The sequence below is a fragment of the Phyllostomus discolor genome, chromosome 1 (assembly GCF_004126475.2).
Source record: "Phyllostomus discolor isolate MPI-MPIP mPhyDis1 chromosome 1, mPhyDis1.pri.v3, whole genome shotgun sequence".
NCBI classification, from domain to species: domain Eukaryota; kingdom Metazoa; phylum Chordata; class Mammalia; order Chiroptera; family Phyllostomidae; genus Phyllostomus; species Phyllostomus discolor.
The window spans coordinates 93,917,826-93,932,702 of NC_040903.2; the positions used below are offsets into that span (position 1 = coordinate 93,917,826).

Sequence of the window (14,877 nt, forward strand, 5' to 3'; positions counted from 1 at the left end):
CTCATTATATTTTCCATATTTGTTGTGCATTCAGATGGAATTATCTAGAAAGTAATGAAAAATATGAATGGATCTCATCAAAAGTCACAACTGAAGTTCAGGATTTTTGAGTTAGCCGTGAGAGTGAATGAGCTCACCTAGCCAATGCATGTGTGCCAGTTGTTTGAAAACCTGGCTGCACAGCAGCATCACCTGAGAGGCTTTAAAAACATCAGTGTCCAAGTACCATACGATTTCATCTATGGACTCTAATGAATGAGCTGAACTAACAAGCAAAATAGAGCCAACTCGTTGATGAGAGCAAGCTGACAGCTGTGAGGAGTGAGGGTTAAGTGCAGACGGTGTGGAGGGACTGAGCAAAAAAGAAAAAGAGAGAAAAAGCTCATGGACGAGGACAACAGTGTGATGATTGCCAGGGGGAGAGGGGTGGGGGAAGATGGAGGAGGGTACAGGGAGGATAAATGGTGATGGACACTTGACTTCAGGTGTTGAACACACAATACAGTGTATAGATCAGGTGTTGTAGAATTGTGCACCTGAAGCCTGTATAATTTTGTTAACCAGTGTTACCACAATAAATTTAATAAAAAGGGGGAAAATAAAAGAATAACACCAATGTTCAAGCTCTTTGTCAGCCATATTAAATCAGATTCTCTGCAGGTGGGACCCAGAGCACCGGCAGATATTAAAAGCTCCCCGGTGATTCCGATGCACAAAGTTGAGACCCACTGCTATAAAACTAAAAGGGGAAAAATGAAAGAGATCCCTTAAAAGAACTATATGAAAATAATGGATGAAATAAAGGGATTGTGAAAGAGGTTTGAGAAAGCCCAGATGAGCAGGTTGCAATAGAACATCAAAGGAAGAGAAAGTGCCCATGGACTGGACAATTTGGTAGGCCACTAGATATCTCTGAAAGTGAAGTTCGAACAGATTGGTGAGTGTGAATCCAGACAGCAGTAAATTGAAGAAGGAACGGCAGGTGAGTAGATGGAGACTATGAATAGTCTGCTCTTTCATGCAGTTTAGTCAGTCACTAAGGGAAAGAGAATATGGAAGCATAGCTGAGATGGGCAGGCATGGCAAAGGGTAATTTTATTGATGGTTTGTTTTTAGGATGGAGGAGACATGTGCATGTTTGTGGGTGACCTGACAGTCAGAAGAAAGAAAGAGTTTTCAGAAGAGCTTTTATATCTTTTGGTTTATTTTGGTCTGTTAGAAAAAAAAGACATGTTCATCTGCTGATATTAAGGAAAATCATAAAAATATTGAGAAATTTATTGATGATCTAGAGCTTCAGAGAGCGTAAGAAGAAGAAGTGACTAGTGAGTGCAATTTCTGAGTGCAAAATTCTGAGTGCAGTAAGGAATGGTCTTGGGTGTGGTACATGCACCCTCAAGTTTGTGTCTTCTGGGTAAATTTTCTCTTTTTCCTACTTGCTAGCACTTTTCAGATAGTGTAGAGTGACTTTATTTTTGTTTCTCTTTCCTTGATTGGATGTTGAACATGGTGTCACAATGTAGAGATTACTCTTTACTATATTACATTGCTCAGCATCCTTGCCAGAAAGCATGCTGCCTAAGAAAATATCAAACCACACAGTGTGTTCAGTTAGATTTAACATGGGTGAGTCATAGCATCTAGATTTTCTCAAAGAGTACCTGTCTTTAGGATAGAACTTGACTCAATGCTGTTAGGTTAAAAATATGTGCCCATTAAAAACATTTAAAAATATCTTTCATTTTTCATTAGACATTATTCTTTCCTGTTTATTAAACTTAAACTTTAATTTATAAAGGCCATTAAACCAGTGAAGACCCTAACTTAATGTTGTGAAATAAAAATTATTCACTCTGTAGAAAAATAATCATATCATACCAGCTTAAATTTATATAGCAGTCATAAAAATTCTTTCATATATATTATGTCTTTCGTATCTCACAGGAACCTTATGAGGAAGTTAGAATAGATACTAGTATTTTTATTTTAACGATAGAAAAATAAGGTTTAATGATGTTACATGACTTCCCTTAAACCATAGAACCAAGGAGTGGGATAGCTGAGTCTTACTTCTAGGCCTTTATACTTGAGACTCAAGCGCCTTTGTCAAGATCTCATTGGCCTTAACATAAAAGTGAAGCAATACACGTAACTGCAGGAGCACCCAGGGAAAACACGTGGAGGGTTCCATTCACTGGTCTCCAACTCCTCCTCTTGTCCCGTAATTTTGTCTTCTGAATTCTCAAACATGTTTGTTCTCCCCTGGTGGCGTTCACTTCTGAAAGACAGACTTACCATGCTCCCATGCCTTTATGCAATGGCCTTCAAATTTTTGCTAGCATACCCATAAAAGACTTACATATACATATATTTTATTGTATATAAATATATAATACATAACATGTAACATAATGTATGAATTTATTATAAATATTTGGTATCTTTGCAAACATTCTAATGATTTCTTACCCAACATCATTCACTGACAAAATATGAGAACAAATTTTTTAAATAGTAGTAGTATTTATAGTGTTGTTCTATTTTTGCTTGTATTTCTACATTATTTCCTCTATAGATTTTTATCCTAATATATTTCTGCATAAAAATTTTTATTGATCATCATTTCATGCTTTGCTGTAATAAAAACACGCATTTCATACTATTTTTATGACCATAGAGATTTAAGTGTTCAATCTCTTTTGGATTAAATTGTCAGTACATTCATTATGATTAGTACAAGATTTGTCTAGAGAACAAAATGTACTGCAAGTTTTGAAAAATAGTTAGTTAGCATAAATACTGACTTTTCATTGGATATCAATCTTTTAATAGGTGAGAGGGGTTATACTCTCCACCAGTTAGCTCATTTAGCATGTCTGAGTGTTGCTTGCGACTGACATGAGACAGGATAGAATCTGTCTTATTTCTCTTGGTCATTTATAATAGATACAAATATAGATGAAGTTCTTTTCATCTGTAAATAAATAAATAGGAATACATGGAGTTACTCAACTCTTTGCACATCTTCAGAATTACATGCCAAAAATCACATAACGGTCTATCATCAGAATGTATGCTTAGTGACCCATCAGCTGGCATATTCAGACTTCCTTCAGTTTTGATGAAAGCAAAGAATTATAAACCACCTGATTTGCAAAAGGATTTGTTACCTCGTCATTATAGTGTCTTGCTCTGTCAGCTACCACACATTCCCATCATTCATTTGTTTGGCACCTGGAGGTTTTACTCCGTTATATAATACACCATGGTAAGGTTGGGACTCAAGAAATCCTTTATTTTGAAAAGTAGAGATCAAGTTCTTGGGGCAATTCATTTTAGGATGAAATGCATATGGAAGTTAAAAATATCTATATTTATATAATATTTATATTTATATTATATAATATCTTTTATATATAAATATGTATATGTGTCACATTTATATATATATATATACTGATGCCTTTAAAAATATTTTTGTGTATGTACCACTTAGAAAATTTTGCATACTCCTGAGCACTTGAATCCCATTTTGACATCCTAATGCCTTCAAATTCCTCTGTACCTAAACTGGAAAGCATTTCCCTTAGTCATTTATATGCCAGATTTTATAATATATTATGTGGTTTAAGATGTTATTTCTCCAGATAATTTGCATGGGAAGAGAACCTTTTAATGGCCAAATTAAAAACTCTTCCTTCTTCAAGACATTGCAAGTCACTGCCAACAACATGGGCAGTATTTTGGAGAGTGAGGAGGCTTTCCTGAGGCCTCTGCAGTCAAAGTACACCCAGTTCTACAGCCAGTTCAGAAAGTAAACCTGTGTTGGTTCCATAAGAGTCAGAGGGGTAGTGGAAACAGCAGAGGATGGTCCAATGTCTCCTTCCTGTGGATGGCATCACTTTCCTGAGGAGCACCAACCAGAGACTAGTTCAAGCTCCTGTCTGGAGTGACTAAGGTATGTGTTGATGTTGCTAGTCTTCCAGCCACCATCACAGGACACAGAGCTCACCCAGTCAACACCCAAGCCTGGAGCGCTATAGGTGCCTCCTCCCAGTTTTTGGCTCAGTAGACAAAGGAGAACCCAGAGCTCAGGCAGGGCTGACTTCAGGTCAGTGCTCCTTCCCGAGCTGTGTAAGCTGGTGCTAGCCCATATCTATGAGCATGTCCTTCTCATTTGAAAAATGTGAATCTTAATGCCCCTCTCACAGTGCTGTTGTGGGGTTGAGAAATCATATGCATAATGTACCTAGCTAGGTATCTGAAGCAATCCACACTAGCTCACTGTGTTCCTCCTTTTTCACTCTTCACCGATGCACTCCATCTGGCTCAGCTTCTTCTCCATCCTTCCAAGTTCAGCACAGGGGAAATCTGCTTTCAAACTCTGTTAAACCAGGTCAGGATTCACGGTGGGGCCACAGGGTGCCCTCTTCCCTTCCATGTCACATCTGCTGCTCTCCCACCCCAAAGGGTGGTAATTATTCCATAACCACAGGGTATGCCCCATAATTACTCCCTTCTTTCCCATTAGACAAGTCCCTCTGCCCCGGAATCCTTTCTGTGAGAGGAGAAAAAGAAGAAGAGAGCTCAGGACACTTACCACCCCTGAACTTGCAGGCAAGGGGGAAGAGAGCTGAGGTGGCTAGAAGGAAATTCCATTTCTTGGGGATAAGGATAAAAGTGTTAAAACTAATGATGTGTGTGCCATTGTATGGGGTGCAGTGGAGTAGAAACTGATGTCATTAAAAAAACAAGTGATGAGGACTAACTTGAAATAGCAGGAGAAAAACTGGAGAATTTACAAAGGTAAAATAAAAACTATAAAAATGTGGATGGTCTCGGTCTAGGTAAAAGTAAGAGTAATATATAAATTGCCCATCAATTGCCCATTTTTATTATCTTTACTAAGTAAAATAATAAAAATTTCTCAGATTAATGTTATAAAATTTATTTTATTAAGGATCTTTTCTACCTATACCTTTAAAAATAATGTATTATGATGATTGGTTTATAATCTAAAAGAAATAGAAAGTAATATTATACAGACTGATTAAATGTCATGTTCTAAAGCACATGTTAATTACATCTCTGGAAATATGGATTCATAGAGTTTAAGTATAAATATGTATTTAAGTTTATCATACAATCTAGATTGGTCAATTTAATACTTAATCATTTATATATTCCTTGTATAATTTTAAAAAGTTGTAATCTGCCCTGGTTGCTGTGGCCCAATGGATTGAGCACAGGCCTGCGAACCAAAAGGTCACCAGTTAGATTCCCAGTCAGGGCACAAACCTGGGTTGTGGGCCAGGTCCCCAGTAGGGGGTGGGGGGCGCATGAGAGGCAACCACACATAGATGTTTCTCTTCCTCTCTTTCTCCCTTCTTTCCCCTTGCTCTAAAAATAAATAAATAAGTAATCTTTTAAAAAAGGTTGTAATCTAATGGTGAGTTGACTTTGTCCTAGTGGAAATATCAGCTAAAGAAGGCTAAAGAAATTAAGACTTTAAGATTTTTTTGTCTTTAGATTAATACCATTTCTCTGGTATTATTTAGAGTGGTTTGGATTTTGTCCCATCTTCTTTAGTATAGCTTTACTCACCCAACAGTAATAACAATTGAAGAATACTTACTGTATGCCAGGTATTAAATAATCTGTATATTAACTCACTTGATCCTTAAAAACCTAATGGAATAGTTTGAGAATTAGCCTTATTTATAAGTGGGTATCCTGAGGCACATGGGAGGTGAGAAGCTTACCCAGGTGAGGAACAGAAATGGCAGAGATTAGTTTTGAACCCAGGCAGTCTGGCCAAAGAGAGCCTTTTTAACTGGTCCTGTAGCAACTGCTTCCTAAAGTAAGACTCTCAATTGCATACAACAGGATTAATCGAGCCAAACATAACAAAATAATAATCAAATAGGACATCCAAAACTCTCCTTGTAACTCTTTTTATTACCTGGTAATAAAATTGCATGTCTTTATAAACATTTGAGTCAACTACTTCAAATATGCCCCAAACTATTGAAAAGACCGCTGTGACTGAGCCACAAGGACAGAAATAGTACTTTGCCTCACTGCAAATCTGGCAATGAGTTATAGTTTATGAGCAAAGCCTTTTATTGTTTCCTGAACTTCAACCTATTTTTCTCTCTTCTTGAATGTTTTATGCATAGCTAAAAATAACTTTTAACTCAGAAAGACTTTTCCTACATGTAAATCAAATGGTTTTCCTACATGTAAATCATATGGGAGGGATGGAAGGAAGCAAAGCCCCAGAGTGAGATCAACTAGAAGCATTGAAATGGCCAAAATATGAACAGACTTCAGAGGCCAGACCAAAGTACTGACCCCTGATTAACCAAGATCGGCTTACAAATAAATAGCATTGCAATAATGCAGTTATTTACTTACTATTCAATATAATAAAATTCTAGCATAATGAAAAATACTGTATTGTTTCTTGGGATTTTACTTAGGGTTTATATAAAGAGACTTCTGTGAAATTCCTTCAGTTGGAAGACTGTCACTTTTCCTGGTGGTGTTGGGTTCTGATGACACTGCATTAAAAAGATGTATTTTCTAATAAAAGGTTATATTTATAAGGCTTTTATATGGATTCCTTTTACTGATTCAGACAATCCCTTATGTGATAAACACAGCCTCACACATTGTTCTCCCTTTCAATTAACACTTTATCATTTTTGTCTGATACAAAATTAGAATAAATTATTTTTATCAACATCCATGTTTAGTTACTAAGCACTAAGTCACTTAGTGCTAAGAAAGAGATGATCTAAGAGAAGCCACATCATTGAGGTTTTATTGTTGTATTGTTTTAGTACTTCATAAGAGAAAAATATCACTCTATAAAAACAATGGGAATTTCGAGTAATTTAGCTGTTGTTGAAATCCTGCTGCGCTACTTGAATTCCTTGTAAGACCAGCCAAATCTGAACTCATCATTATCCTCCCCACCCTCAAATATTTTTCACCTCCTTTATCTCTGATCCCCACACAGGTGCCCAAACCATAGCCTGGAGGTGGGCCTCTTAAGAGCACTCTCCTTTCCACATACAGTCAACCCATCTGCCCTATCTCTTGTCCCTTCAAATCACTTTCTGAATCCATTATTTTCTCCCCAGCCCCCTTGCTACTTCCTTAATTCTCTTCATGGTCTTATTAGGATTTACTATGGACTTATTATGACAAAAACCTCTGCCTGGTCCCCAGCTTCCCTTGTGCCTCCTTTTTAGTCCACACCCCCCCAAAACAGTAATTTTTGAGCCAGTGTCATTATGCTTCTCTGCTCCAAACCCTTCACTGGATTGCAGCAACTATAGGCAAAGGCCAGATGTTAGAATGGCAGTGGTGCCCTGGATGATTTCCTTAAAGCAGCTTTATCCTTGCTCCGCTCCCCCTGACTGTGCAGTTAATACCCAGCTGTGCGGGGCCCAGACTCCCCAAGGGGCCTCAAGCTTGCGCCATTTCCTCTTCCTCAAATGTCCTCATCCTCCACTTTTCTCCCTTGCCTTCCCAGTAAGCTAAATTTCACCCTTCAGACAGTAGTTCAGACATTTCCTCCTGGAGTGTCATCTCCCCACATTACTTAAACCTCGAGTTACCTTCATCCTGCACATATGTTTGTGGCTTCTCTATCACACTGTCCTTATTTGTTGATGGGTTTGTCTTCTAGCCAGAGCCCCACAAGCAATACTCACCTCATTTGTCTCTTTGTCCCCCAGTGCTTGACACAATGCCCAGCACACTGTAGGTAGTCCGTGTTTGTAGAATGTAGCTGAAATCACAAGATGCCTAACTCTTTGCTGAAAAATTAAAATTCTCGGGAAGCTGTGTTGTAGGCTCAGGTTTGGTGTGATCTCCTAGACCACAGGTGGCGGCGAAAGGCCGTAGGGTGGCTGAATCCAGCCCTCCACCTTGTTTTATCCAGCCTGGCACCTTGTTTCTACCCGGCGGCAGCACCGAGCTCTCACTTAACTGTCCTGGAGTAGTTACATTCACACAGTCCTAAAATTACATTCGGCCCTTTGAAGGCAACCTCGAGGCTGATGTGGCCCAGGTGAAAATGAGTTTGACACCTGTCCTAGACTCTGTGTTTACTAGATGAAAATCTACAGTAATCACTCAAACACTTTTTTAAAAAATTTTTCTAGCAAACATACAGGTATAACGTGGGCTGGAGAGGTGGGCCACTTTCAAAGATGTCTTTGAAAGCTTTCAAAGCTGGCCACGGGACACTTCCGCCTCATAAATGGCAGAGAAACCTTGAGCGTTTCCCAGCAACATTCTAGGGGCCCTCCTCTGTCTCATGATTTCTCCCATGAGCCCACTTGGTGTCCAGGCCAGCTCTGTAGGATTTTTTCTTTAGGCAGTGGAGATTTGTGTTCTTAATCTGAAACAGAACTTGGTGAGAAGGGGTGTTTAAGATGGCTCTTACTAAATATATTTAATATTAATTGTGGTGGTTAAAGCACCAACTTTATAGAGATCTAAAAGTGTGTGTGTGTGTAAACAGACTTGATCCCACTGCATCTCGTTGTTCATAGGCTCAGCAATACTAATGAAGCACCTCCCACATTCCAGTTCCAGGCTCCAGGAATAGAACAGTGATCAAAAACAGACCAAAGCCCATGGAGCTTACATTCTGGTGGAGGAGACAATTAATAACAAAAAAAACTTAAGTAAAATATAGACTATACAAGATGCTAAGTGCTATGGAGAAAATAAAGGAAAAGATGGGGAGAAACTGGGGACACAGACGTAGGGGAAGGTTGCAGTTTTAAAGGTTGGTCAGGATGTGACTCACTGAAAAATTGACATCTGAGTAAAGACCTGAAGAAAAGAAGGAAGCAAACTATGCAGATAATTGGAGAATGATTATTCCAGGCAAGCGCACCAGCAGGCTCAAACCCACCAAGGCAGAAGCACCACCCCTCAACCCCCGCCCGATGTGCACAAGGATCGCCAAAGAAGCCAGCATGCTAAAGAGCAGAGAGACAGGGAAAGAGTACAGGCATGTGCCACACAGCAGCATTCAGGTCAACCATGCACCCCATTTATGACAGTGGTGGCAGAAGGTTATAATGGAGTCAGAAAATTCCTATCATCTCATGACCCCATGGCCATCACAGTGTTGTGGTACAATGCATTACCTACAGGCTTGGTAGGTAATGCATTGCACTACGGGAATTACCTACGATGTGGCCTGTCATATAAAAGCATAACAAACACAATGATGTACAGCACATAGTGCTTGATAATGATTATAAACAACTATGTTACTGGTTATATATTTACTGCGCTATAGTTTTATCATTATTTTACAGCATACTCTTTCTACTTACAAAAAGTATTTGCCATAAAACAGTACACCATGTCATGCCAGCAGTGTCTTCATACATCTCGTGTTTACTGCATCTATTGATTGAATCATTTTTTCTTGTGCTTGATTTAATATCATGTTGTTTGTACAGTAACTTGACATACTGTCTTGTAACCTAGGAGTAATTGGCTATACCATATAGCCTAGATGTATAGTAGGCCATGTCATCTAGATTTGTGTAAGTGCACTCCATCATATACACACAACAAAGAAATTGCCCAACATACATCTCTCAGAATGCATCCTAGTCATTAAGGTGCATGACTACAAAGAGGTGATCTCAGAGAAGGCAGGGGATCTGGTAATGCAGGGTGTTTGGGTCCTAAAGCTAAGGACTTTAGCTTTGACACTGAGCAAGACAGGGAGCCACTGGAGGGTTGGCGATGAGGTGTATGTAGCATGATGTGACTTAGGCTTAAGAATCACTCTAGCTACTCTGTTGAGAATAGACTACTGAGGGCCAAGGGGAAAAGCAGAAGGTAAAACAGGAAGTTGTTGTAATCATCCAGGAGAGAAATGGTGGTGACTTGAACCAGAAATAGAGTGGCAGTGAGGGCATGAGGAGTTGTCAGTTTCCAACGCGCCACTCTGGCCTTAAAGATGCAAAGGGAGAAGAAGAGAGGACTCATGGCCAAGTCTGAGGTTTTGTCCAAGTAACTGCAAGGGTGGAGCTGGCACTAACTGACATCAGTAAGGCTGTGGGAGGAGCAGGTTTGGAAAGGCAGTTCAAAAGGTTGTTATTAGACAACCAAGTGGAGTTGCAAGAAGGCAGTTGAATATATGAGTCTAGAGTTCAGGGGCGGAGTCTGGACTGGAGATAAATTTAGGAGTCATTTGCTTGAGCCTGGATGAGTCCATCAAGGAAGTAAATATGGATAGAAAAAAGAAAAGGTCCAAGGATAGACCCCACACAGGGAACAGACCTCAGCCCTCAGAAACCATGGGGGATGGGGTCAGGTAGGACGACAACCAAAACAGTGCCATGTCCAGAGAAAGCGAGACAGCAGGAAGGAGGGACCAAGTGGGTCAGAAACTGCTGCTGTGAAAAGGAGGCAGAGCACCGCCACTCATCAGCACATCTACCGGTGAAAGTGATTGCTGACTTTGAAAGGAGCAGCTCTAGTGAAATGGTGGAGGTGGAGGCGGATTAGAGTAGATTCTGTAGTCATCAAGAGGAAAGGAATTGGAGAGAGTGAATATAAACAACTATTCTAAGGCATTTTGTGAGGTGAGCAGAGAAACGTGGGGGTAATAAAGGCAGAAATGAGTAGGAGAGGTTCTGTTTTAAGTTGGGAAAATAACTGCGTGTCTGCATGTTAATGGAAATGATTCAGTGGAAAGGGGAAACGGATGATTTAAGAGAGAGAGAATTGAGTAAGAGGAAGGCGATGGGATGCAGAGTACAAATAAAGGTGACAGATAGGAGCACCGTGAGCTGAGCCAGCATCAAAAGAGAGGGTAGGGAATGGAGGTCGGTGGGCAGGTGGTGGGAGCTTGCAAGATAAGAGTGTTAGTGTTCTCAGCAGTGGAAACTTGATCACCAGCTGAAAGTGAGGATGGAGGGGGTGGTAGTGTTTAAGGTGAGATGAGAAAGTGTGAAATAGCTTTCTAGGAGTGTGGGACAGGGAACAGACAATGGACATATAGTATGATTTTGGGGGGCAGAAGTAGGGGCCCACTTGAGTTCTGCAATCATAAATATAAGATGAGCCCACAGCCATTTTTCACTCTAAAGACAAAAAGGCGGGGCTGAGGAATGGTGAGCAGGTGAGCACCTTGAAGTGAGGACGGGATGAGAGAGTCGAGGGTATAATGTAAGGGATTCCAGACGCTGGAATTTGTGCTCAGTAAAAAGGAAGGAACCATGAGGGGGTGAGAGACAAAGGTCCTGGTACATACAGGTTTGTTAACATAGGGATCCTAGAGAGAGAATAAGCAGGAAAGACAAAAAAAATGGTGAAAAGAGAGAATGATTAAAACTGAGTTTTAAGAGGGGTTGCAATTAGTGGTAAAGATGAGTTAGGCCAGTACTGCTCAAACTTTAATGTGTGTGTAAATCCCCTGATGTTATTATGATACACTTGTTGAGTCAGTAAGTCTAGTGTGGGGCAGAGCCCGAGATTCTGCATTTCTATCAAATTTCAGGTAACGTCGATGCTGTTGGTTCAAGGATGTTTTTTGAAAGGCAATGATCTAGTTTGTTATTTCTCAATCCTAGCAGTAAACTACAGCCCCAAGGGGAGTTTAAAAAATACTGATGTTCAACCAGTCTTGACCAGTGAGTGACTCAGAGTTTCTCTGGGTTGGATTTAGAATTGATATATTATAAATGTTCCCCCAGTCCTTCTGCAGTGAAGCCAGGATTGAAAACCTCTGTCCTAGAACATGTGCCTGGAGTGTAAGTGACTTAAAGTCAAGATCATTGCAGGAGGGAGGGATATGGAACTGAGGGCCAAGATGTTGAAAATGGCATCTTTTGTTGTTAAAATCATCAGAAATTATGACAGAAGTTGTGCTGGATAAAATGGCTATGAATCCAGAGGTCTGTAGGTGATTTAAAAATATATAGGTGACATAATCTGATGGCATGAGATTTGAAGCAAAGGTGTTTGCACAGAAAGATCTGGAATAAACAATGCAGAACCAGGAGGAGACTGCCTGGGACCCCAGGCACAGCAGTATGTGGGATTTGGGGAACATCCCCCAGCTGAGAGGAATCCAGAATACTATAAACACTAACATCATGAGGAGCTAGATTTTTAGTTAGAAAAGAGTGAAGAAAACAGTCTTTAAAAAACTGGAATTTGGGGGGGATTTCACTACTGTGTTCCAAGGCCAGATGGAAAAGTTTTGAGAATTTTGGAGGGTGGTGATGGAGAAGCGGAGAGCAGGATGGAGACTCCAGATTGAGGAGCGACGATGACCGGTCTCATGGAGGGAGGAGATGGTCTCAAAGCAGGGTGATGGGGCATGCCTGGGAGTATCCAGCAAGGAGAACAGAGAGGAAGGGTCTTGCTAGAGGCTGGAGAAGTCCTGGGCTCCTCTCTTCATTTCTACAGGTATGTTCTAGATACTTTCTTCAAACTTCAAAGGCATACAAATGAGCCCAATACAGAAAACAGATCAAAGATGAGCTTCTCTGGCTCAAGTTAGAGTTGGGGGAGGAAGGAGAGCCCCTACAGAGCCCTGGGGCCTCCCCAGAACTTCTGGGACTCCCCGGGGATCCTCGGAGCTCAGACCATAATCACTGCTCCAAGGCTGATGAGAAACACCCAAGGGAAATGCAACCATGTAAAAAAAGTAAAGACCATATACTCAATAATCATGTTAAGTCTTTTTAGATCTTTTGTCACCTGTTCCAATTGCTCTCTTTCCTCCTTGTAATAACCTCCTCAAATAAACAAGTGGTTTTCAGCAACTCTTGGGACTTTTGATGCCATTTCTGATCAGGAGGACAATACTGTTGTTAACTGCTATTACATGCATAGAAGAAACCATAGTTTTGAGCAGTCTCGATTTAGGGCAGGCTCCCCAGAAACAAACCATGAGGCCAAGGTTTGAATGCAAGCAGTGTTTAAGAATGCACTCCCAGGAGAGTCTTGATTGGACAGAGCAAGCAAGAGAGAGAAGGGAAGTCCCGGAAGAATTCGAATTCAGGGGAAGTCTCCAGGAGGTATTTTCAGCCTAATCCCCGCAGGGGTAATCCGGAAAGTAACAACTCAGATTTCAACTGGGATTGGCCAGTTTTCTAAAGCTTTTCTCCACACCCTGTGAGACAATGTGGAGCGGAAATTGCTGGGTAAACTAGGAACCCCTAGGCACTTCCAGGCAGAGTCCAGGAGCCTGAGGCCAGCCCTTCAGAAAACAGTGTTGGGTATAAGGTTCCTCCTGAAAGAAAAGCACAGAGAACACAGACACACACTCAAGTAGAAGGGATCCAAGGCCAGCTCAGGGGAACCAGCAGTGCCTTCTCAAGTGGAAAGCTTTTTCAGAATGGCATAGATAACCTAGGTAACGATTAGATTAAAATGATTAATGTCACCTTTCTAATTACTGTCGATTTCTGACAATATGAGTTTGCTACCTTCCCCCTTGCACTGCCAGCAGGATCATACTGCCACACACATAGGGCCATACTTTGTGAAAATCCAGGTCAAGCGAGTAGGAGCAGCTGATCAAATATATACAAGCCTGGCCCTAACTAACTGTGCAGTCCATATTCGAAAACAAAATGCATGTTTTAAAACTCCGCTGCTTTACATGGATTCCATTCTCATTCTCACTTCCATTAGTGTAAATGCCAAGCATGGTGTCCTGTTTCAAAATTTACATGATTGCAAAGAGTTGCTCTTACCTACTTTTTCATACATTATTTTTTTCAGGATTATGGTTGGTTTTGTTTTTCCCTTTAACTTGTGGCCTCGCTTCTACAGATTAAAAGAGCATTATTTTAGAGTCGCTACATTAGGTTTCATTTAGAGCTGTGTAGCACCAAGCCCACTGACAGATTTAGAGATTAATTTGCAGACCTCTTGTGGTGCTAAAAAAGCTCCTTAAGATTTTGAAAATGGCAACACTATTGACTCCCTACTGCTAAAGGTTACCTGTTTCACATCCACACTAACACAAAAGGAAGGTTTAAATGTGGTAAATATCAATGTTGTTTTGTTTATGGGAAAAACCTGTGCATAAGAGGGAAAAATAAGAAGCAATTTACAGGACAAGAAATAGTTTATTTTTTATAGGGCAGCTTGTACAGATGTATCTCCCTCCTTTCATTCCGTAGGGATAATATTGCTGTTGCTAAATTGATAGTAATTGCATAGAAAAAATGTAGCTTAATAATTTTGAACACTCATTTCTGAGGTCAGGTTCCCCAGAAGCAAACCGTGAGACAATGGTTTGATATACAAAAGGAAAGATTTGGGTATGCCTACATGCTGTTTGGATTATACTGAGAGTTGGTATAAAACCTTTTTTCCTCAACTATTTTGGCTTAGATACATCTCCAAATATGTGTTTACAACATTTTAGAATAAGTGCATTTTCAGGGAAATTTAATCCATATGTTTCAGCAAGTCTACACATAAATCATCAAAATGTTGTTTTATTTGTCAAGTGTGTAAGATGCCTCTCGAGTTTTTAAAACAGTTCTTATACTCTTTTCTGAAAAGCTACAGGTAGGTTGCCAAAAGTAAACAATTGAAACAGCAAAAGGTTTGAGTTCAGTCGGAAATGCTTAGCCTATTATTTTTGATTGGATTCTAAACCTGGCAGCGGCACATTCCCAGTTCCTGCCTGCAGGGCAGAGAGAAAACAATTTGAACATTGGATTACTCAGTGGGTTCATTGACATTTGAGAATACCATAGCACAGACAGAATCAACATGTTTGGCAGGTGAGTGATAGATACTTCACATGACCTCGGAAAGTTACTTCCCCCAGTTTGCAGAAGTTCATAGCACAGAGCA

At 40.3% G+C, this 14,877-nt stretch overlaps 1 protein-coding gene across 2 annotated transcripts in view; it reads left to right on the forward strand.

Moving 5' to 3' along the window:
* UNC5C (unc-5 netrin receptor C) overlaps positions 1–14,877 on the forward strand; it is a 354,206-nt gene that overhangs the window by 269,139 nt on the left and 70,190 nt on the right. The gene's annotated exons all lie outside the window — the stretch shown is intronic.